Below are 26,475 nucleotides of genomic sequence, written 5' to 3' on the forward strand. Positions count from 1 at the left end.
AGACAGATTTTGGGCCATTAGGCCATCTGCTCTCCTACTGCACACCTTCGTGTAAACTCTTTCTCTTTGAAACCCTGGTTTCTCAGGCATCGACTATTGAGCATGTAGGGCAAAAGAATCCACAGCCTTTGTCCTATAACAGTACTACTTGGGGCCTTATTGAAAGACAGGAACATAGGGAAGAAACATTCAATGGTGCGCGCCTTTAAACAAATCGAAGAACATAACCCACTGTTACTCTCTAGATATTGGTCCTTCATGAAGGTTAAATATCTTGTCCAAAGCTGCACTAGCAGAATGTTTATTGTATGAGAAGTTATTCCTCATATAGAATTTTCTTTGTTAAAGGTGGAATCCATCAAATATTCTTAACCCCAGTCATGATTATAAAAAGTAGAAATTTAAATTATAATAGAAAAAAACTCCATTTTGACAAAAGATAGCTCTGTAATTGGGAAGCAATTTGATATCAGCCATTATTATGAGACAATTAAATAGGTGGAATAAACCCGAGAGAGAGAGAAAAACAGCTTGTAAAACACTTGCTTTTTCTACCTGCATAATGACTTGGATACAAATCCAATGGATTTAAAAACAAAATATGTATATACAACTTGCTTAAAAAATGTTTAAGCTCAACTTGCTTAAATGTAGATCTTGATATATTTAAAGTCTTTTAAAATGACTCATCTTATCAACATCCTCACTTGTGATAACACTGTCTCCTCAGTTTCCTGCCACCCTTTCTCTTACATTTCACAAATACTTAGTCAAAATTCAACAATCCGTTGATGTAGAGGAAATCTTTTAATTCAAGCCTGCTTTAGACTCAAAGAGCACTTTTCAACTGTCACTTCAGAATGTCAGTGATTAGCATGCAAAAAGTTTATTTAATTTCTTTATTTCTTTTCAGGGAAAAGAGGTTAGAAACAGCTGTCATTCAGGTGATGAATACAAGCTGCCAGCCTTTGAAAGAGCAGGTAATGTAGTTGAGGTTGGAATTAATTAGCATCTAAAAAATCTCCACTCAGGATCATAACCTGGGCAAGGAAATGGCTGTCCTTCTTTGCAAATTATTTCACCTGTTAAATCAGTTGGGGTAGAAGGTAGTGTGGAAAGATACTTCCAGAAGTTTGAATATTCACAAAGAGTTCTCTGCTCCTGAAAAAGTACTCATGTGCAAAAGCCTAAATGTAACATTCAGTCAAAAATCACACCTAAGTTTACTTTGAGCCTTTTAAAAAAATGCATCCAGGGGCTCAGGATGATTTCAGGCTCACATGTAACATTCAACGCTAACATTCACATAGTAGCCAGTGCTGGCCCACTTAAAGGCTCTGCAATCACTTGATTTGTAGCATATCATGAAAGGAAGAAAATTTTCAAAAAGAAATCTCTCCCTGGCCATCAGATTCTGTTTGGTTTTAGGTTCCATTAAAGTCATACACCTCAGAGTGGGCTCGAACACCTTACAGAAGATAGAGGAGAAAGAGGGGGGAGGAGTGGGGCAGGGGGAGAAGGAGATTAGGGAGAGTGAGAAGACAACTATTCTGCTTTGCAAAACTACATATAAATCTTAATTTGACATTTTAAATAAGCCATTTTAAGTAACATATAACATTAAATGTATAGGATGAACATATTTTAAAAGCACAAAACTGATTGATATTTAATGATAGGTAATAAGTGACCATCTGGCAGCCTTCAAGAGTAAGAAAAAGCAGCACATTGTTTGTTAGCGTGCCCACAGAAAACCAAGATGCTGAGGCTAATTTAAAAGCTCATTATTATTGCCCGGAAGGCAAATGTTGAAATCTTGCAAACAGCTTCCCTACCTCAAACTGGGCCAAAGTTTGAGCAGAAGTCCTGATTGTGATTAAGATAAGTCTTTGGGTTGATAACATGAGAGGTGATTGTTTGATTCCTCTTGATTCATAAAAATATTTTTGTGAGAATCAGAACTGATCATGAAAGGAAGCATTTCACACAGGATAGAAAAATTTGATCTTTCTGTCCTGTGAAATGCCCAAACAAAACCAAATTCTGCCCTACAACCATGACCACCAGCACCACCTCTTTCACCTCGGCCTGTCTAACCCTCTTTCACTCCCTCTACCTCTACCTCTAACATCCCTTAACAGCCCTACTCCCATCTCTCCCACTACCAAAATCTTGTCCTCCTCTGTGCCCAATACACCCTTCACATTCTCCATGACATCTTTCACCAATTTAGTCCCTACCCACCCACTTCTACCTCTACCTCTTTTCCAGCATTTAGCACCTTCTACTTTGCACTGTATTGTACTTATTTAACCTATTTTCCTTTACGTGTCTAAAGCCTTCTTTAGTAGTTTACCAAAACTACAAAATGGCAGGCTACTGTTTTATTTTATTTTCTTCTGCTTCTAATTTAGTAGTTGACACAATGATGCCATAGTTAATTCTCAAGTTTTCCTCTCCCTCTCCTCACCAGCTGCAATAGAGAAGAGAGTTCTTTCTCCAGTCATTAATGGAAGGAACAAGGTTCCTCATGCTTGTGAGCAATCGTGTCCTGTATAGTCCTGGAGCCAGACAGGCATCCTATCGAGGGCTTTTTCTGTGCTCTCTTGCTTGGTTGTGCTCATGCTCTTGACTGCAGAATGGTGCCAGGTAGGGATGGATTGACCATGAAGCCAATTAATCTTAGCCTCTGGGCCCTTCAGTTGCTTGGTGGAAACCTGGCAATTTTTTTTTTCTTGAAGAAGTCTCCCGAAATTGTATTCTTCAGGCCCCAACATAACCTGGACCAGCCCTTGAAGGAGAGAGGTACAAGGATTTACCAGTAAACCTTTGAATCATCCTCAGTTTTTATATATTCGTTTCCCTCTAACTGACTCCAGGCACAAAAAAAAGATGAGTTAGCTAAATGCTTGTGGAGATGTAACAACGTTTTCTAGAAGTTTTTGAAGAGGTGGTTTCTGACACCAGGAATAATGAGGATATTTCTTCTCTGCATAATATTAATAAAGGTAAGTCACCCTGAAATAGTTTCAATGTCTTATCTGAAGCCTAGAACATTCTTTCCTGAAAGAAATGCTTGGAATGCTTTTCCCCCATTTCTGTGCAAGGCTGGCTCCTTGATCTTCAGATTTCAACTCCTATGTCATCCTTTGAGAGGCCTTCCCTGCAATATCCTCCAAACCATCTATCCATGACTGTCGTCTGCGTCCCTCCATGTATTTTCTTCATAGCATAGATCCCTTCAAAATAATTTTTTATTGGTGTATTTGCTTAGGTACTGAATGTTTGTTTCCCCTACTAGAATGTTAGCACAAAAAGGCAGAAATGTCAACTGTCTTGCTTACTGTAGCACCCCTAAGAGCTAGAACAGTGCCTTGATTTAGGTCTACTACTATTTGAAGAAGAAGGAAAGGAAGAATTGGAGGGAGAGTGGGTTTGATGAAAAAAAATAAACTTTATGAAGTCTATTATAATAACTTTTTAGCACAACACAAAGAAATATGAGTAATAAAAATAATGCAAAACAATTCAAACAATCATATGTAAAGAGTATTACTGATAAATCCAGGGTGTTGGTGCTTCCTTTGCACTGAAGGGATTCAACCTGATCCCTCCCAATGACAGCAGCTCACTACAGTTCTGATTCACAATGAGAAGGTGCAGGAGGGTAGCCTGCCTACCCAGGGTGAAGTAAAGAACTCAGCAAAAAGTTCCCCAAGCATTGTGATATCCCACCCTACAACTGTGGAAAATTTCTGAATTTCCAGACAAAGATAAACTCTAAGAGTGCCACATGCCTTGTGTTGAAGCTGTCATATAACAGATCTCACATGCTTGTGTTTCCACTGCACATATTAGGATTTCCTGAGAAATTAAAACAAAATTACGTATGCATTCTGGGGTCCCTTCTAAGACTGACTGACTCACTGGCAGAGATTCAAAATATCAGTACTCTCCAAATCTTTCCAGAAAATTCTGATATGTAGCTGCTGTGTTTGAGGACCACTGTGTTGGATGACAGAACTAGAATTTGAAAAGACCTTACAGGCTAGACTGATATGCCAAAAAAGACAAGACACATTTGGTACTGCATCTAAGAAGAGTTTTGCAGTCCTTGAACCTTCCTGGGGTACTGAAGAGGTTGAGTTAATGAAAAAAATACTTTAAAGATCAATTTTTCAAGGAATGAACAGGAAATTCTGCCCTGAAGGTGTATGTGTGTGTGTGTGTGTGTGTGTGTGTGTGTGAGTGTGTGTGCGTGTGAGAGTACCTTTGTGTGAAGTACAGGATTGCTAAGGCTGGGTAAACGTCTTCCATTTGGCCTATTCAGTTTGACCTTCATGTATTACTATATAGTGTTGACTACAGCAATGGCCTCCTTTACCTTCTGGCTCCTACTCAGCCAACAGATCGTTCATTCTAGTGACTGGAGGAAGGAGAGTGAAATCGGAATATCTATTCCCTCAACTCTCTTGGTTGAAGATCTGTCTTCAAAGGAAAGACACAGCTCCTCTCAAGGAAACCCTCTACATAATCCTCTCTCCAAAGAGTCCCTTTACTAATACTTTCTTGAATTTCCTTAATTTGTTTTCTTCTAGGACCATGATTGATACATATACCTAATCTAATGGCAAGATTGGTTGAAAATGGATAGTTATGGCTTAGTAGCTCTTCAAAAAAAAAAAACACAGGCTAATGAGAATCTGACCCTCTTTAAAATGCCTTAGCATATGTCTAGAATAGGGGCAATAGTCCTATGGGTCTCTGTACATATCCTATCTCATCAGGGACTTCTGTACATTTTATAAGGAGTGTTGACATCTTGAAGAGGCCAGAAGGGAAGACAGATGGCTGGATAGATGGGCAAATTTCTGAGCTCATTCATCTTGGTGACTGTTCCGCATGCTAAAAGAGGCAGTAGTACAATGTGGTCAGAAGTAGGAAGTCTGGGAGCCAGATGGACTGGATTTGAATCCTGACTCAGCTATGTATCAACTGTGTGACTTTGAATAAGTAATTTAACCCCTCTTGATTGTTTATCTGTTTCCTTAACTATAAAGTAGAGGAGATGATGATGATGATGATGGTGATGATGATGGTGGTGATTACCTGTTATAGGTAGTGAGGTTTGAATAAGTTAAAACAGTACCTGGCATAAAATAAATACCATATAAGTGTGTTTTAAATAAATAAAATATAAATTCACATCACTTTTATGAAAAGTTCAGAAAAAATCAGTGTCTTTAATAAATGGTATATCTAATGTTTTTTTTTTGTAATTAGTGAGGTGTTTTTAAATGGCTATTTTCTGAAGAATTAATTTTGTCTATAAAGAACCATTTAAGTATAGTTTAAGACATTAAAATACATTTTGAGACATTCAACCACCTACTCTAATAGAAACCTTAAAAATGCATTTTAGCAGTTAAACATTCTAATGTTTTATTTTCGTACTAAGATACAGAGTATGCAGTTTAGAAGAGACAACACCAGCATTTTAATTATACATGAGGTAGTGTACTGATCAGTTTGGACATGTTCTTGGTCTTGGTCCACATTCAGGTGAGTGAGAACCTATTATGCATAAGATCTCTTGAAGACGTTACCTCAGTTAAGGTGTAGCCCAAATGAATCAGGTTGGGCTTTAATCCAGATTACTGGAGTCCTTTATAAGCAGAGTGAGAGTTAGAGAGAGAGAGAAGCCATGGGAGCAGGAGCTAGAAGTCAGCAGAAACCAAAAGAGAAAATAGAAAATGCCATTGTGTGCATTGCTGTGTGATAGAAAAGCCAAAGAACCCCAAAGATTGCCAAACAGCCAGAAAACACCAACAGTGGAGAGGAAGCAAATCTTCTAGCCTTTGAAACCATGACCCAATGAATTCCTGTTGTTAAGCCAACCCATTGTATAGTAGTTGTTTTAGTAGCTAGGAAATTAAAACACATTCCACCCCATCCCTGCTGCCATGGGAAACAATATTTTGTTATCTACATGTATGATTGTATGAGTTTTGAAGGAGGCTTTAAGCTCATCCAAAAAAGCACAATAATTTCCAGCATGCATAAACAATTGTTTGCTTAGGTTTCATGTTTCAAAAGACATGAAATATATTGGCAATTCTGACAATTTTCCATGAAAGTAAAAAAAGACATTCATGCTAAAAGAGAGCTTTGTCTGAAAATAATGTCTTTTTTTAAATCTCAACAATGAAGAGTTTTCATACAAAAAGGGACAATAAAACCACTCTGGCATCATATTTTGAGGTGACCAGATTGCATTAATGTCATTTTCTGTCTTTCATTAGCGTTCTTTCTGCCATTTAAACTTGAACTTTAAATGATCCTTCAGTATCACAAGGAACTTGAGTATATGTGGACTAGAGGTGTTTATATGGCAGACTATACCAAAAGAGGAAAGATGGATACATGTGGACAGAATAAACGCAGAGGAGAGAAGAAGAGGATGTAACCATGGAGAGAAAAGGTAAATTGAGTCAGACAAACTCTGAGTGTTGAGTTTTTCCCTCTGCCTGGTCCTAGGGCATTTCTCCTACTAAGTCGGACATCAGAGTCATGGCTGTTCCTTCAGCTCTTTTCCATTATCTGGAACAATGGCTCCAAATTAGAAATTCCCAGCTGTGTATAATATCTGCAGAACCCCTGATAGAACTCTCAGAAACACCCTTTTCTCAAGGAAGTAAGGGAGGCCAGACAAGCTATGGAGCAAGAGTTGTGCCAATTTTGAGTCTCCTCCTTTCCAGAACCAGGGCAGGCCATATCAGGAACTTTCTCCAATCTGCTTCACTTGTGTCATACCATTGAGGGACCTAGATTTTTAAGTTTGCTCTATTCTTTGATGTTTTTTTTTAAAAAATGCATATTAAATAAAATGCATATTTAATAAATGCTTATTAAATAATGAGAAGCCATGTGGATTGTATTACATTTGTATATTCATTTATGCTTTTTTCTTTTATTTGTTTCTAATTAGAGAAATTGTAGGTTTACAGAAAAATCATGCATAAAATACAGAGATTCCCATATGCCACCCTACTATTAATGTCTTGCATTAGTGTGGTACATTTGCTACAATTCATGAAAGAACATTTTTATAAATATACTATTAACTATAGTCCATGGCTTATTTTAAGGTTCATTGCTTGTGTTGTACATTCCTATGGAATTTTTATTTTCAATTTTATTTTAGCAACATATATACAACCTAAAATTGCACTTTTTAACCACATTCAAAAATATAATTCAGGGCAGGCCATGGTGGCTCAGCAGGCAGAGTTCTTGACTGCCATGCCAGAGACCCAGGTTTGGTTCCTGGTGCCTGACCATGCCAAAAAAAAAAAAAAAATTACATATATATACATAATGTGTAATTCAGTGCTGTTACTCATGCTCACAATGTTGTGCTACCATCGCCACCATCCATTACCAAAATATTTCCAGCATCCCAAATAGAAACTCTGTGTAATTTCAGCATTAACAGCACATTCTTTATCCCTACCATTGCCCTGATAACCTATATTTTAGTTTCTGACTCTATGAATTTGCATATTCTAATTATTTCATGACAGTGAGATCATAACTATTTGTCCTTTTGTGTCTGGCTTATGGTAGTCCACATAATGTCTTCAAGCTTCATCCATATTGTTGTATGTATCAGAATCTCATTCCATTTTACAGCTAAGTAATATTCCATTGTGTGTATGTAACACATTTTGTTCATTATTTTTTGAACAAGTTGATGGCACTTGAGTTGCTTCCATGTTTTGGCTACAATGAATAACGTTGCTAAGTGAAATTTGGTGTACAAATATTTGAGTCCCTGCTTTCAATTTTTTTGGGTATATACCTAGAGTAGGATTGTTGAATCATATAGTAATTCCATATTTAAGTTTCTGAGACATTGCCAAACTGTCTTCCACAGCACCTACACCATTTTACATTCCTACCAATAATGAATAAATGTTCCTATTTCTCGATATCTTCTTTAAAACTTGATTTTTTTTTTTTTTTGCTTCTCTGTTCTTGTTGTTTTCTTGTTATTAATAGTAGCCATTCTAATGGGTTTGAAATGGTATCTCATCATGGTTTTTATTCACATTTCCCTAACAATGAATGCTTTAGAGAATCTTTAAATGTTATTCTCTGGCCATTTGTATATATTTTTTTGAGAAATGTCTATTCAAGATTTTGCTTTTTTTTTTTTGCATGGGCAGGCACCAGGAATTGAACCTGGGTCTCTCCAGCATGGAAGGCAAGGACTCTGCCTGCTGAGTCACCATGGCCTGCCCTTGCTTATTTTTGAATTGGACTTTTTATATTGTTATTCTTGAGTTATAGAATTTATATATACATATTCTAGAAATATTAAACCCTCATCAGATATGTGAATATTTTCTCCCATTGTGTAGTTTACTTTCATGATGTACAAAAGCTTTCAATTTTGATGAGATCCTATTTATCCAGATTTCTTTTGCTGTTTGAACTTTTGGTGTAAAGGCAGAGAAACAATACCTAACACAATATCCTGAAGATGCTTAGCTATGTTTTCTTTCGGTATTATAGACTCTGGTTTTTATATTTAGGTCTTTGAACCATTTTGAATTATTTTGTATATGGTGTGAGGTAAGAATCCACGTTCATTCTTTTGCGTATGGACATCATTTTTCATGCACCATTTATTGTAGAGACTATTAGTTGACAATGTAGTGGACTTGACACCCTTATCAAAAATTAGTTGCCTAAATATAAAAACCAGCACCATTAAACACCTAGAAGAAAATGTAGGGAAACATCTTCAAGATCTGGTGATAGGCGGTAGTCTCTTAGACTGTACACCCAAAGCACATCAAAGAAAGAAAAAATAAATAAACGGGACTTTCTCAAAATAAAGTACTTCATTGCCTCAAAGGACTTTGTCAAAAGGGTGAAAGGCAGCCGACTCAATGGGAGAACATATTTGGAAGCCACATATCTAATAAGAATTTGATATCCAGACTGTATTTAAAAATCCTACAATTCAACAATAAAAAGACAAACAACCTAATTTAAAAATGGGCAAAAGACTTGAATATACATTTTTTTTCCAGTGAGGAAATACAAATAGCTAAAAAGCATATGAAAAGATGCTCAGCTTCACTAGATGTTAGGGAAATACAAATGTAAACCACAAGATATCATTTCACACCTTCTAGAATGGCCACTATTTAACAAACAGGAAGCTACTATTGTTGGAGAGGATGTGGAGAAATAGGAACCCTCATTCACTGTTGGTGGGAATGTAAAATGGTACAGGTGCTATTGACAATGGTTTGGCGGTTCCTCAGAAAGTCAAGTATATAGTTTCCCAGGAAGCTAAGTATATAGTTGCCTTATAACCTGGCAATCCTCCAACTTGGTATATATGTAGAAGATCTGAAAGAAGGAACTCAGACATTTGCACACCAATGTTCATAACAGCATTATCCACAATTACCAAAAGATGGAAACAACCCAAGTGTCCATCAGTAGATGAACAGACAACAAAAGCAGTAAGAAGGAATGAAGTCCTGAAACATGTAACAATATGTATGAACCTTGAGAACATAAGTGAAATAAGTAAGACACAAAAGGACAAATATTGTATGATCTCACAAATATGAACCAATTATAATATGTAAACTCATAGACATAAAATCTAGAATATAGGTTACCAGAATACAGAAAGAGACTGGAGAATATAGAGTGGTTGCTTAATATGTGCGGAATATTTAACTGGGTTTAACTTAAATGTTTGGGAATGGATAGAAGTGATGGTAGCACATCATTGCAAGTATAATTAGCAGTGCTGAGTTGTGGGTAAATATGATTGAAAGGGGGAAGTTTAGAGTCATGTATGTCACGAGAATGAAAGCTGGAGGTGAAAGCTGGAGGTTAAAACTTGGGAATGTAGAGAGTGCAAGGGTAGTTCAGTGGTAGAATTCTCACCTGCCATGTGGGAGACCGGATTTGATTCCCAGTCCATGCACATCCCAAACAAAAAAACAAGCAAACAAACAAAAAACAAACAAACAAAAATTCAACAGATGGTTTTGCAATAATGGAATACTAACATGGAAAAAGATGAAATGTGACCTCTGCCACACACACACAAAAAAAAACATAAAAAAAGTGGGATATATAACACAGTGAATGTTGTGGTAGATGATGACTGTGATTAACTGTACATATATAAAAAAGTTCTTTCATGAACTAGAAAAAATGTATGACTATTAAAAGGAGTTAATAATAGAGGGGTATGTGGGGAAAATGTACATATTGCAAACTATGGACTATAGTTAACAGTAGTATCTTAATATTCTTTCATCAGTGGTAACAAATGTACCACACCAAAACTAGAGGTAAATAATAGGTGCAGATAAGGATGTAGGATATTTTGGGTTTTCTATTTTAATTTTATTTCTTTTTCTAGAATGATGAAAATGTTCTAAAATTTCAACTATGTGATGATACTGTGAGCCATTGATTATATATTTTGGATGGATTGTTTGGCATGTGAATATACGTCAATGAGATTCCATTAAAAAATATCAGTTGGTCAGAAATGTGAGGGTTGATTTCTGTATTCTAAATTTGATCTGATTGTTCTGTATTAATGTCTTTTTAATGCCATGCTGTTTAAAAACTGACTTTGTGATACGTTTTAAAATCATGAAGTATGAGTCTTCCAACTTCATTCTTTTTCAAGATGGCTTTGCCCATTTGGGGCCCCTTACCCTTCCATATAAATTTGATGATTGGCTTTTCAATTTCTGCAAAGCAGGCTGTTGGAATTTTCATTGGTATTATGTTGAATCCATAAACTGCTTTTAGTAGAAGTGGCATCTTAACAAAATATTTAGAATTTCAATTCATGGGCACAGAATGTCCTCCCACTTATTTAGATCATCTTTGGTTTATTTTACCAATGTCTTATAGTTTTCTGTGTACAGGCCGCTTGCATCCTTGGTTGGATTTATTACTATTATTTGATAATTTTAGTCACTACTGTGAATGGATTTTTTTTTCTTTATCTCATCAGGTTGTTCATTACTAATGTATAGAAACATGACTGATTTTTGGAAGATGCTCTTGTACCCTGCCACTTTGCTAAATTCATTTCTTAGCTAAAAGAATCAAAGAAGGCTGAAATAAATGGAATGACAGTCCAGATTCATGGATTTAAAACCAAATATCATTAAGATGTGAAAGTGTACCTAAATTGATTTACAGATTCAAGGCAGTTCCAATAAAAATTCCAACATCATCCTTTTCATAAATGGAAAAGCCAATTATCAAATTTATTTGAAAGGGTAAAGGGCCTTGATTAGCTGAAAACATTTTGAAAAAGAAGAACAAAGTTGGGGGACTATACTCCCTAACTTTAAAGATTATTACAAAGCTACCTTGGTCAATCAGTATGGTAGTGGCATAAAAAGAGATATTAACCAATGGAATCTAATTGAGTGTACAGAAATAGACCCTCACATCTCCAGCCAGATGATATTTGACAAGGCTACCAAGTCCACTCAACTGGGACAGAATAGTCTCTTATACAAATGGTGATGGGAAAACTGGATATTCATATATGAAAAAATTAAGGAGGATCCCTCTTTCAATGTAAAATTTTCTTATACAAAAATGAACTCAAAATAGATCAAATAATTAAATAAAAGAACTAGGATGATAAAACACCTAGAAGAAAATGTAGGAAGGCATCTTCAAGATCTAGTGATAGGCAGTAGCTTCTTAAACTGTATACCCAAAACATAGTCAATGAAAGAAAAAATAGATACATGGGACCTCCTCAAAATTAAAAAAAATTGTGCCTCAAAGGACTTTGTTATGAATGTGAAAAGACAGCTTAATCAACGGGTGAGAATACTTGAAAACCACATATCTGATAAGTGTTTACTATCCAAAATATATGAGGAAATTCTACAATTCAACAATAAAAAGACAACAATTTTAAAAATGGGCAAAAGACTTGAGGAGACAAGAGATGAAATATAAATGGCTTAAAAACACATTAAAAGATGCTCAACGTCACTAGTTTTTAGGGACATGCAAATGAAAATCACAATGAGATATCATTTCATACTCAATAGAAATGGCCACTATAAAAAAAAACAAACAATAAACTATAAGTGTTGCAGAGGATATGGAGAAATAGATCCCTCATTCTGCTGCTGGTAATGTAAAATGGTGCAGTTGCTAAAGAAAGTTTTGCAGTTCCTCAGGAAGTTAAGTATTGAATTGTCACATGATCAGCAATCCAATTGATAGTTTTTATATCCAGAACTGAGAGAAGGGACTCAAACAGACATTTGCAAATCACTGTTCGTAGCAGCATTATTCACAGTTGTGAAAAGATGGAACAACCCAAGTGTCCAACAACCAATGACTTGAAAAACAAAATGGGGTATATACATATATACTGGTTTGAAGCTATTATATACCCCAGAAAAGCCATGTCCTTTAATCCTCATTCAGTATCCTGGGTGGGATCTTTTCTATTGTTCCATGGAGGTGCAACCCACCCAATTGTGGATGGTGATTTTGATTACATTGTTTCCATGGAGAGGTATCTCCACCCATTCAAGGTGAGGTTGCTTACTAGGGCACTTTACGAGGGAACCATTTTGGAAAAAGCTTTAGAACCAACAGAGCCACCAGAGCCAAGGGAGCCCACACAGCCAGAGACCTTTGGAGTAGAAGGAAAATGCCCCTGGGGAAGCCTTATGAAATGAGGTGAGAAAGCTAGCAGACACCACCATGTACTCTTCCAGCTGAGAGAGAAATCCCAAATTTCATCAGCCCTTTCTTTGGAGTTAAGGTATCTTTCTCTTGATGCTTAATTTGGACATTTTCATGGCCTTAGAATTGGAAACTTGCAACTTATTATATTCTCCTTTTTAAAAGTTGTTCCATTTCTGATATACTGCATTTTGGAAACTTCCAGACATTAAAGATTCTAGTACCAGAGAAGTGGGGTGCTCTGGTTTGCAAATGCCAAACATGTTGGAACAGTTTTTGAAATGGCTAAGGGAATATTCTAGAAGAATTGTGAGGTGCTTGACAGAGAAGGCCTAGAATGCTTTGGAGGAGAGACTGTTCATAGAAATGTGGACACAAAGATACCTCTGATAAGGCCTTAGATAGAAATGATGCATGTATTATTGCAAACTGGAAGGAAGTCGATCCTTGTCTTAAAATGGCAGATAATCTGGCAAAGTTGACTAGTGGCTTTGGCTGGAAGGCAGATTTTAAAGTCCACAAACTTGGATATTTAGCAGATTTCCAAATTAAATGTGGAAAGTGAGGCCTGGTTTCTCCTTGCAGCTTATAGCAAAATGTGAAAGGAAAGAGATAAGCTGGGAATTGAATATTCTGGGTTCAAAGAAACCAGAAATTAATGTTCTGAAAAATTCTTGGCTTCCAGAAAGGGAGACCCCAGAGAATAGTGCCCCACATGAGGATGTAACCAAACATGGAACCACTCAGCCATTACAGGACAAGTGAGGATTTGAGATGGAGTTATCCAGGAATGATGTATGGGACATCCTTCTGTCTGATGGGCATGATCCCAGTGTACTGCATAAAAGAAAACCAACAAGAGGGTTGTGGGATCTGTATAAACAGAACCACTGCCAGTCTGGACTAAAAGGGACAGAAAAGGGACAAATTGGAGAATAAAAGAACTTCAGAAGTAGAAGTTACATGGACATTACATGAAAGCTAAGGTTTGAAGTCAAGAAACCTCGGGCCAGGAGAGCAAACCTACTCAAACACTTGGAGAGGGTAAGTTTGCTCTGAAGGCAGAGAGGGTAAGCTTTCCTTTGATCAGGAAAAGTTGTGCTGCCTCAGGCCTTGGAGAGGATTGAACACATTCCTTGGAGATTGGGGAGAGCCTGGCTGTCACCTCATTGTTCTGGAAGGATTGAGCATGTGCCCCTAAATGGCAGAAAGCCCTGGTACAGCTGTGATGTTTGGAGAGGGTGAGGCTGAGAAAAATGTGGTCTCCACAAAGTCACCCAAGGTTGCATCTGGAGGTGCCGCATAGACCCTTGGAATGGGTGGGATTGCCACTTTCCAAAACCCCAAGGATAAATGACTCTCAGACTTTGAAATCTAATTGAGTTTTCCCTGTAGATTTCCAGGCCTGTTTGGGTCCAGTGAACCCTGTGTTCCTTCCAATTTCTCCATATGGAAATGGGAATATGTATCATATGACAGTCCCTCCTTTGTGTGTTGGCAGCAAATCACTTGTTCTAAGTTTTATTAAAGATTGCCAGAGGATAATTTTGCCTTAGGATGGACGATGCCTGTAGCTGACTTTAATGAGATTTTGTACTGTTTCACTCATTGCATTGTATTTGTATTATTATTGAAGTGTTTTAAGGCTTTCTGGTATTGTTTTGGAATGCATTTTGCATTTGGAAAGAGTGTGTCTTTTGGGGTTCTAAAGGGTGGAATGTGCCAGTTTGAAGCTATTATGTACTCCAGAAAAGCTATGTCCTTTAATCCTCATTCAGTACTGCTGGGTGGAATCTTTTCTATTGTTCAATGGAGATGTAACCCACCTAATTGTGGGTGGTAACTTTTGATTAGATGGTTTCCATGGAAATGTGTCTCCACCCATTCAACGTGGGGTTGGTTATTAGAGCCCTTTAAGAGGGAACCATTTTGGAAAAAGCTTTAGAACCAATAGAGCCACCAGAGCCAAGGGAATCCATACAGCCAGAGACCTTTGGAGTAAAAGGAAAATGCCACTGGGGAAGCCTTATGAAATGAGGTGAGAAAACCAGCAGACATCAACATGTACCCTGCCAGCTGAGAGAGAAACCCTGAACTTCATCTGTCTTTTCTTTGGAGTTAAGTTATCTTTCTCTTGTTGCCTTAATTTGGACATTTTCATGCCTTAGAACTGGAAACTAGCAACTTACTGCATTCTCCATTTGAAAAGCTGTCCATTTCTGGTATACTGCATTTAGGCAGCTTTCAAACTAATTATGATGGAATACTATTCAGCAGTAGGAAGGAATGAAGTCTCGATAAATGCGACAACATGGGTGAATGTTAAGGAAATTATATTGAGTGAAATAAGCCATACACAAAAGCCCAAATATTGTATGACCCTGCTGATATGAACTATTGAAAGCAAACATATAGAGTTATAATTTATAATACAGTTTACCAGGGGATAGAGTGTGGGGAGAGAAAGGGGAACTGATGCCTAATTTGTGCATAATTTTTATTTGGTTTATTGTAAATGTTTGAAATTGGATAGTGGTGATGGTAGCACATTATTGTGAATGTAATTAACAGCACTGAATTATGATAGTGAATGTGATTGAAAAGAGAAGTTTGGGTCATGTTTGTTACTAGAAGCAAATTTAGAAGAAAAAATCATGAAACTGAATAACACAGTTTTCCTGTTGTGGACAATGGACTATGCTAAATAATACAAATATAAGAATGTTCTATAACGAATTATAACAAATGTACAACAAGGTGTTAACAATAGGGCGTTATATGGGAAAAATACACCTAATATAAACTGTGGACTATATGTAACAGTAATATTTTGATATTTTAATATTCCCTCATCAATTGTAACATAGGTACAACCTTAACGTAAAGTGTCAATAATAGGGGGTTATATGGGGATCTTTTACTTTCTACATGACTTTTCTGTAAACCCACAACCTCTATTATTTAAAAAAGAAAGTAAAAAAAAAAATGCTAAGTGAAAGAAACTGGACACAAAGTATTACATATTGTATGGCTTCATTTATATAAAATGCAAATATATATAAATTTATAGACACAGAATTTGATTATGTGGTTATGTAGGGCCAGAGAAGGATAGAGGAATTGAGAGGTAGCTGGTAAGGGGTATGGGCTTTTTCTTTTTGGAGAAGTGAAAATGTTCTAAAATTGATTGTGGTGATGAATGCACAACTCTGATTATACTAAAAACCATTGATTGTACACTTTGGATGGATTTTTTGGTATGTAAATATATCTCAATAAAAATGATTTTAAAAAGTGGTGCTGTTTTTTTCCAAATGTCTTTTCTGAATGAACTGAGATGATCATGTATTTATTCCCTTTCATTCTATTAAGGGGATGTATTGCATTAATTGATTTTCTTTTGTTGAATCACCTTTGCATACATGGGATGAATCCCACTTGATTATGGTATATAATTATCACAATGTGCTGCTGAATTCAGTTTGCTAGTATTTTGTTGAGGATATTTGCATCTATGTTCATAAGAGATATTGATCTGCAATTTTACTTTCTTGTGGGGTCTTTATCTGGCTTTGGTTTGTGAGTGATGTTGACCTCATAGAATGAGTTAAGGGGTATTTCCTCCTCTTCCACTTTTGAAAGAGTTTGAGCAGGATTGGTGTTAATTCTTCTTGGAAAAATTTCCCTGTGAACCCATCGGGTCCTGAGCTTTTCTTTGTGGGAAGCTTTTGATTACTGATTTAAACTCTTCACTAGCTATTGTTTTTTAAGATCTTCTATTGTTTCTTGAATCAATATAGGTAATTTTTGTGTTTGTAGAGTTGGCCCATTTCATTTATGTTATTAATTTGTTGGTGTACAGTTGCTATATAAAAGATAAAAGGATTATCTTTTATAATCCTTTTTATTTATGTGGGGTTGGTAGTAATGCCCCCCTTTTCTTTTCTGATTTTAGTAATCTGCATCCCCTTTCTTTTTCACTTTCTTTTTTATTTTCTTTGTCAGTGTAGCTAAAGCTTTGCCAATGTTGTTGTTTTCAAAGAACCAACTTTTGGCTTTGTTGATTCTATTGCTTTTCATTTTCTAATTCCTTTATCTCCATTCTAATCTTGATTGTTTCCATCCATTTGCTTACTTTGGGTTTAGCTTGCTCTTCTTTTTCTAGATCCACCAGTTTTGAGGTAAGATCTCTGATTTGAGATCTTTCTTCTTTATTATTTTAACCATTTAGAGCTGTAAATTTCCTTCCTAGCACAGCCTTTACTGCATCCCATTTGTTCTGATATGTTGTGATTTCATTTTCATTAACCTCAAAATATTTCCTAATTTCCCTTGTGATTTCTTTTCTGACCCATTGGTTGTATAAGAGTATGCTGTTTAAACTCCACAGATTTTTTAATTTTCCATTTTTTCCCTATGTGTGTTTTTTTTTTCTAATTTCATTCCATTGTGGTTAGAGAAGCTAAGTTGGATGATTTCAATGTACATATTTTTTAATTTAGTGAGACTTGTTTTGTGACCTAATGTATGTTCTATCCTGGAAAATGATCCATGTGTTCTATAGAAGAATGTGTATTCTTCTGCCATTGGATGAAATATTCTATACATGCTTGTGAGGTCTAGTTGGTTTAGATTATCATGCAAGCCTTCTATTTCCTTATTGATCTTTTGTCTAGATGTTCTATTCATTATTGAAAGTGGTACATTGTTTCCTACTATTAATGCAGAACCATCTACTTCTCCCTTCAAATCTATCAATACTTGTTTCATATGTTTTTGAGCTCTGACAGTGGAGGTATATATATTTATAATTATTATGTCTTCTTGTTGTATTGATCCCTTTATCTGACCTTCCAATTCCCTGGTAACAGTTTTTTTGTTTGTTTTTTTTTTTAACTGAAAGTCTATTTTATCTGTTATTGCTATTGTTACACCAGCTCTCTTTTGGTATATTTTTCCCACCCTCTTACTTCACTTCTATTTAATATATATATATATTTTTATGGGCAGGCACCAGGAATTGAACCTGGGTCTCTGGCATGACAGGTGAGAACTTTGCCACTCAGCCACCACTGCCGGGCAGTGGTGGGCACAAAAAGAGAGACTCCTTTTTGTGTCATTGAACTTAAGGTGAGTCTCGCATACGCAGCCTATATTTGGGTCATGCTTTTTAAAATGTGTTCTTCCAATGTCTTCCTTTTGACTGGAGAGCTTAATCCATTTATATTTAAATTAACTACTGATAATACAGGACTTTCTTCTGCTATTTTCCTAATTTGTCTTTGTAAGCACTAAACTTTTTTGAACTTCAATTCTTCCATTTAATGCCACCTTCATATTTATTTGATTATTTTTATTGTGCATATTAAGTTGCTTCTCTTTTCTTTCTGAATATATTTTTCATATATTTTCTTTGTGGATATCATGAGGTTGATATTTAACATCCTAAATCTGTATCAATCATCTTTTATTTGATACCAACTTTATTTCAATAGCATAGGCATAAACTTTTCCTATATTCCCCTATCTTCCCACATTTTTTGTTTGTACTTGTTTCAAATCATATATTTAAAATACAAACAATAGTATAGGTATTTATAATTATCAATATGGTTTCCTTTTTCAGAAGTCTTTATTTCTTTATGTTGCCTTGTTTCACTGTCTTTTGTGCTTTCCTTTCAGTCTTAAGAACTCCCTTTACATTGCTTTTAGGGCAGCAGGTCTAGAATCATGAACTTCCTCAGCTGTTTTTTTTCTTTTTTTTTTTTTTTTGGTATGCTGTATGTTGGGGATTACATTTCATTCTCTTTCCATATTACTACCCCATTATTGCCGCACCATTTGTTGATTTTTTTTTGGCAGGGGGTAAATGAATGGGCAGGGAATCAAACCCTTGCACTCCCTCTCGCACAGCTTTTAATTAGCTGGGAATGTCTTCATATTCCCTAACTTTTTTCTTTTCTTTGAACTTTTTTTTTTATTGTATAATATAACATATATACAAAACAAAGAAAGAAAAAAGCAATAGTTTTCAAAGCACTCTTCAACAAGTAGCTGCAGGACAGATCCCAGAGTTTAACATTGGCTATCATACCATCATCTCAGATTTTTCCTTCTACTGGCTCCAGAATCTAAGAGGCTAAAAGAAATAAATATAATTACCACTCCAGACTAAATGTGTCTGCTATAAGAGCTTACAAATTAGGCCCCTGTTTGCTTATAAGCATTTTCTAAAGAAGACTATATAATAATTGTTCGTTTGTTTCTGTCTTATTTTGCCTCACCAAATGTCCCACAGGTTCATTCACACTGTTGCATGCCTCACGACTTCTTTCATTTTTGTAGCACACAATACTCAATCATATATATACACCATCGTTCACCAATCTACTTCTCGGTCAGTACATCCTTCAGCCATATGCATTCATTAGGCATCATGTATAAAGCCCAAAGTCTACAGTTCATCAACATTTTCAACTTAGATAATTTCATTGTTACCATCTTTCCCTAACTTTTGAAAGGAAGTCTCACCAAGTATGAAATTTTTGCTTTCTTTCAGCATTTTAAGTATTTCAACCCACTACCTTTTTGTTTCCCTAGTTTCTGATGAGACAATCTAATTGGAACACCCTTGGACATAACACATTGCTTTCGTATAGCAGGTTTCAGAATTCTATCCTTGTTCTTTGCATTCTACAGTTTTACTACTATGTGCCTGGACATATTTCCTTCAAATTTATTGTGTTTGTGGGTCACTGGGCTTCTTATATATGCATTTTCACATATTTTGCTAAATTTGGGAAGTTTTCTGTCATTATTTCTTTAAATATTCCTTCTACCCCTTTCTCTCTTTTTTCTCCATCTTGGGCCCCCATAATTTGTATATTGGTGTGCCTGATGATGTCCCACTGGTCTTTTAGGCTGTTTTTTTTTCCTACTCCTCAGACTGACTCATTTCAATTGTCTTGTCTTTGTATCAATTTGTCTGAGTTTGCTGACTCTTTCTTCTGCTAGCTCCTATTTGCTGTTGAAATCCTCCTGGGAATTTTTCGTTTCAGTGATTACGACCTTTAACTACAGTAGTTCTGTTTGGTGCCTTTTTAAATTTTCTATTAATTGAGACTCTTATATTGTTCATATGTTTTCCGGATATCCTTTAGTTCTTTATTTTATTTCATCTTGTTGAATATATTAAAGGTTGTTTTTCAAAAGTCTTTCTTTGGCATGTCCAGTCTGGCCTCTTTCATTGATGTTTTCTGGATTTCTATATTTTTCCTTTGGTGGGCCATCATTTCTTGTTTTTTTTTGTTTGTTTGTTTTTCTTGTAATCTTTTCTTGCATACTGTACATTTTGTACAGTATGCAAAATGTTAACTCTAGTATTTAGTTCATGAGCTGTCAGTTTCTTGAGTTTTTTTCTAGGTTGTGATATGACAGAGATTTTCTTGAGTGCTAGGTACTAATCAAACCAAATAACCAAATGGATAAATATCTTTCACCATATTTTCAAACTGACTTTGCATTAACCAGTGCTCTCCTTCATAGTTCTGTCTTCCTATCAAGTTCATCCCAAGGTGAATGAGTCTGCAAGTGGCCTTAGGTGTTTCCCTGTTTATAGGAATTTGAATGCCCCCTTGTGCCAGTTTGAAATTGTTGTATACCTCAGAGAAGCCATGTTCTTCAATCCTCATTCAATATTGTTGGATGGGATCTTTATGATTCAGTTGTTTCCATGGAGATGTGCCCCACTCAATTGTGGCTGGAAACTTTTGATTAACTGGTTTCCATGGAGATGTATCTCCACCTATGCAAGGTATGTCTTAATCTACCTACTGGAGTCCTTTAAGAGGGAACCATTTTAGAAAAAGCTTGACAGCCCACACAGCTAGAGACCTTTGGAGATGTAGAAATGAAACAACCCCAGGGAAGCCTTATGAAGGAGAAGTTGGGAGATAAAGCTAGTATATGTTGCTATGTGCCTTCCCAGATAACAGGGATGTCCAGAAGCCAAAGACCCCAGCAGATGCCAGCCAAGAAGCCTTCCTGGCTGACAAAGGTGTTCTGGACCCATTGGCCCTTCTTGAGTCAAGGTATCTTTCCCTGAATGCCTTAATGTGGACATTTTTATAGCCTTAGAACTGCAAACTTGCAAGCTAATAAATTCTCTTTTTAAAAGTTGTTCCATTTCTGGTATATTGCATTCTGGCAGCTTTCGCAAACCAAAACACCCCTCTCCCAGGTACTCTACTACAGCCTTTGCCCTGTTTTCTTGCATTGCTTTTGCTGTACCAAACTGCTTTTGCCTGGAGGTAAATTCTTGGAAGGGGGTACAAGCTGGAGAGGAGCTTCCCAAATTAATTTTTCCCAGCTAGAAGGAGGCCACGGACACACAAAGTGAGTGCCAGGTCTACATTGACCTGGGAAGAGAGTGAGGAAGGGCCACCAAGGAGCTTCTCTATGGCCCTTTGAAGCTGAGTTTTCTTAATTCAGCACTTGCCCATAAATGCAGCCCATACTGTTTTCTATAGCTTGGAGGAAGGGTATTGTCTTTAAGACTCCCCTGCTACTTTTGCCCAAGGGGATTGGAATAATGCCTTCCCTCAGAACCGGGCCCCCCAAAATACAAAGTAGTGGATCAAAGACAGTGAGCAGTGATTAGACTGCACACCCTTAGATCTTAGGTAACTAAATCTTTATATTCCACCCTAGCACTAGCAAGCTGCACTAGTGACAGGGGTTGATTAACTCATCTCTGCCTGCCTAGAAGCTGGGGCATGGACAATGGTAGCCATTGCATGGAGAGTGAAAGTCACGGGAAAGTTAGAGATACTGTTAACATCTCCATTTATATATGAAAATGTTAAGGTAAAGAGAAGGCAAGTAACTTGCCTAGGACCTCACAGCTCAGCAATGGAAAACCTGGGGTTGAAATTAGTCAAACTCCAGAGTCTAACCTCAGAACCTCACAGTTTTATAAATGCTGCTAATCTCTACTTCCTATTTTTCTCTTTCAATAAGACACTTGAGAACTCAAATCTTACTTTTGAAACATAATCCTACATTGAAAACAAAGTTATTAAAACCATAATTTTAATGACTACAATTATTCTCACTAATATATGGATTTATATGGGATAAGCATGTACAAGATATATATAAAAATTCAACAATTAATGAATTTCTCTCATTTTAAGCTCCCTCCTAAACCTGTAAGTCTGTGCTTTTCCCTTAAGGGGATGGGGCAGCAGTACAAACCAAAAAAGAACATGTTTGAAGTGTGTGCAATTAATATCCCTACTTTCAGATAATGGAAAGCTAATGATTTAAAACAAGAAGACTAAGCTTAAGGTATTTATAGAAGTGTAAATAATGCTGTTATTTATTGCATGCACTTCAAATCCAGTTTTGTCATGAAATGAGTTAGGAATGTGGGCCATATTATATACTGTTTCTTCATGGTTGTTTCATACAGAAATCCTCCAAACATGGACTCCTCTAGCATGTGGCATCATGTGCATGCTTCATATGGGATGCTGATGATTTGGGGCCCATGCTTTAAAGTTAAGCACTTTCAAAAGATTCCCAGCCAGGCATGCAGGTGACCTGAATTTGAATCTCAGTTTTGATATTAACTAACTGTGATCTTGGGGAAATCACTTTTTTTTGGTTTCCTTGAAGTTGTATTAGGGGACCCTTAGATAACTTCCAGCACTAAAAATACCCTTTGATTCACTAACTTTAGTAGCTTTTATTCTTAGTAAATTGTAAATCCTAATGAGTGCTTTATTTATATTCCTGATTTTTTAAAAAAGCTTTGTTTACAATCTAATAAAAACATTTAGGTAGGAGACTAACCAAGATTTCTGAGTGCTTGGTTGCATGACAAGTCTGGTTAATTGGCAAGAGGACCGACTGCTAGTTTTGCACTGACATTGTCATGCAGCCAAACTGCTTACACAGTGAAGCAGTAACATTCCTGAGTTCCTGTAACTGGTGGGCAAGAAGATGTATGACTGTCTACTCAGAATTTAGTATGGTGTCACCATTTCTGCTCAACCCGGGAAACTCTTTTTCACACCAGTGGGTGCTAAACACAAAAAATGAAGTACATAGTCATTTTAAAGAAAGGACTAAATTTAAAGGGATCTGAGAGCCACAGCACTGTACAGCCATTCCTGGATTAACAAGTGGGTCATCAGCATTTTGCAGAGTTGAATACATATTATCAAAAAACCTGGGTACCTTAAAGAAAATTTTGATCAAGTGTATAAGAAACGAGCAATGATTTTCTGCAAAGAATAACAGAACTCCTGGAAAAAGAAAATGTGATTCTAAAATGTGCCTACAGAGAATAAAAAAAGGCAGGTTGAGAAACAGATTTTAAAAACTTAGATAAAGTTGTGTCCAGATCAAAACAAAATGGAAATTGGTACAAAATTTCTGTTGGAATGATGGAAAAGCTTTGGTAATAGATAACAGTGATGGTGGGACAACATTGTGAATGTAATTAGCATTAATGAATTATATATCTGAATGTGGTCAAAGGGGAAATTTAAGTTGCATATGCTACTAAAATAAAATTTTTTTAAATGTCAATATTTCTTCAGCCATGATTTAGTGACGTATACCTTGATATTGATATCTGAATGCATGGTATGCCCAATGAAATGCGTTTTGTACATTTATAATTAAGTTAATACTTGCTACAATGCATGTATTGGTTCACTTATTCCTAACCAATAATTTTGTCATTCTCACAAAGTTCTGAATTACAAAATACCTCAATAAGTGACTGCACATGGATTTCTGGACTGGTTAAGTCTTCCCTGCCCCATTGTTGTCAAAATTCTGGTACCCAAATTAAAGAATGTACAAAACCAGGCAAACAGCTCTGGCCCATACAGATGGTTCACTTAGTAAGTCTAAGTTCTGCCTGGGTGTGCTTGCATGTTTTTAAGTAATGGCCAACAGAGAAATTTAGAATCAGGACACATGTGACACCTCTTAGTCTAATCCTAATAGTGGCAGATACAATTGATTAAATCATCATCCACTCCAACACCCATCCAATTTTCCTTCCTATATGCAGAAGATGAAAAGCTAACACCACATTTCCCAGGTTCTCTAGGAGCTGTCAGGTAATGTAGATCCACCAGAAAGAAACAGTTGTGTGAACCTTGAAGGTAAAAGTGAACAACAAACAGTATCAACTGCACATGAGGATAGCTTTTTGGGAAAGCATGGTGGCAGAAGTATCTGGTTCTTTTGGTGAGCTGCACCAGAATTTCTGATGCCTTGACCCCAATGTCATCTGTGTCAGCATGTAGGTAGTAGCAGCAGCACTGTCTCTGCTAGGACAAATCTTGTGGTTAGGTATTTTTCAGTTTATGTCATCCTTGGCTGAACTATCCCAGATTAAACTATCTAGGGTGGATTCTGGAGTATGGAACTAAAAACTCTGATGACATACTATCTATGCTACAATCTTTCTTTTCTCTTCTTATTCCACCTCTACCCTCTGGCATGGTCAGCTGTAACAACTTATTTTTTTTTCCTATTATTTTGATTGAACAAATGTATTAGTGCAGACTTAATCCCTCTCCTATAATATTCACCCTCAGTATATCTTGGGAAAATTCTTAATGGGTAGAAAAAAAGGCAGAATTCTACTGAAACTACAAATTTGAGTTGTATGAAAATCCAAGAAACTAAACACTAGAAGTTTTTCTTCCACAGCAATACAAAGGGTGAACTGAAAATAAGTGTGTGCATTTTGTTGAAACCCACATTCACCGGATCACAAAGTACAACATAATTATCACCATTCTGGGAAGGCTGTGAAATTAATTTTCTTTCCTAAAACATTCAGAACTTTTCAAGTGAACTTTTATAATTAGTCATTCATTGTCTTTGCTTGTTTTTTCCCCCCTTTTCTAGCCCACACATACATGGCAAACACAGGATATAGCAAGTTAGAACTTACTTTTTTTTTTCTTTCCCTCAGGAAACATTGTATGAGTTGAAATCATGATCCCAAGTATGGGTTGGCTCAAATTTTAGCCTCTGGTGATGTTCCACTCTCATTGCTATTCATTCAACAATCTCTCTGGCTACATTTAGTTTCACTTTTTCATATAATTTTCTGGGGCTGCATGAACACTCAAACTAATTTCCTATTTGAAATATCTGTTTCAGCCACTTTCCAATAAACAAAAAATAGGGAGTAATGCCTCAGAAGCCTGCACTCGGGCAGAAGCGTGAAGATGAGGGCAAGAGAGAGTAGGGAAAAAAAAAAAGCTAAATTTGATAATGAGGCTATGGGTCCCAGGGGCTTTATTGATTTGGATATGTCATTTAATTTTGTTTTCTCAACAACCAAGTGGAAAGCCAAATAATTTTCCCCAAATCATAGAGTTGGTATGCTACAGAGATAAGACTGGAGCCCATAACTATTCATCTCTAATGATATTTCCATTAGAGGATAAGAGCTCTAAAGAACATGTCTGTTAAGTCCCTGTAGATCCCATCCTCTATCTCTCCTTATAAATCCTATACAACATTTCTCCTTTTGCATCTCTTTCTATGAGGAGCTCCAAGACTTCTTATTTAGAGGGTACAATTTAAGATGCAAAGTGAAATGCAAATATTACTGTACAAAGTCATGTGGAGACACCAGAAAATGTTGTCACATTCTCTCTAGAAGGAAGATTTTGAAATCACATTAGAGATATCTGCACTATAAATCACAAATCTATGAATGACCAGAGTTTCTGGGGGATATAGCAGGTCAAGGGCTTCAAAAATGCAGAAAACCTTAAAAGTTAAACCTTCCAAACATATTTTGCCCACTTTCAATGAGGAAAATGTCATTTTTCTTTGTAATAATGATGACTCATGCAGAATCAACAGATAGAGAGAGAAATTATAGGCCTTTTAAAATCTGGAGCCATGATGATTAAGTCAGACCTTCAGAAAATTCTGTGGATTTTTCACTACAAAATAGCATCCTGGTGGCCATGTACAATAAATAAGTAAGCATTATTATCAAATAGTCCTTACAGCATATGATGCTTTACAGATAACCTCTATGTCAGCCTAGAGTTTTCTTATGCTGAGATTAGTCTGGAGCATTAAGATGAGGAGTTTTTTTTTCCCCCCCTTAGATTTTTTTATTAGCATGATATCCCTAAAATGCTATATTACAGAACAATAAAAAGTCTAAGCATTTGGTAATGTGTCATAAAGTATAAAAGAGCTACCAACTCCCATCTATCTGCAGAGTTGTGATTGAGATAAAAGGGCAAAAAGAAAAAAACCCAGAAAAGATCACCCTTTGTTGAAAACAGAGTATAGAGAAAATTATCTCTAAAGATGGTCACAAGAGAAACCTTGCCTAGTTCCAACCATCTGCTTCCTGAGGTGATGTGAATAAGAAAAAAAAGTGCTAATATGCAATCATAAGCAAAAGAAGAAATATTTAACCCAACCTTTAAACATCAGAGGAAGCAAGGCAATTGAGAATACAGCCATATACTTTAGGCTGATGCTGTTTATTAGATTTGTAGCTTTTCTTTTAGTCTTCCCCGCATGTATATGTGTGTGTGCTTAACTACACATTTATAAAATATTGCAATAAATTTAACTTATATCCCTGAGTGGGAAAATAGAGGATAATGAAATGACAGAAAA

At 36.3% G+C, this 26,475-nt stretch overlaps 1 protein-coding gene across 3 annotated transcripts in view; it reads right to left on the bottom strand.

Moving 5' to 3' along the window:
* MACROD2 (mono-ADP ribosylhydrolase 2) overlaps positions 1–26,475 on the bottom strand; it is a 2,249,967-nt gene that overhangs the window by 1,170,341 nt on the left and 1,053,151 nt on the right. The window lies entirely within an intron of this gene.

This window comes from Tamandua tetradactyla, chromosome 1 (assembly GCF_023851605.1).
Source record: "Tamandua tetradactyla isolate mTamTet1 chromosome 1, mTamTet1.pri, whole genome shotgun sequence".
Lineage (NCBI taxonomy): Eukaryota > Metazoa > Chordata > Mammalia > Pilosa > Myrmecophagidae > Tamandua > Tamandua tetradactyla.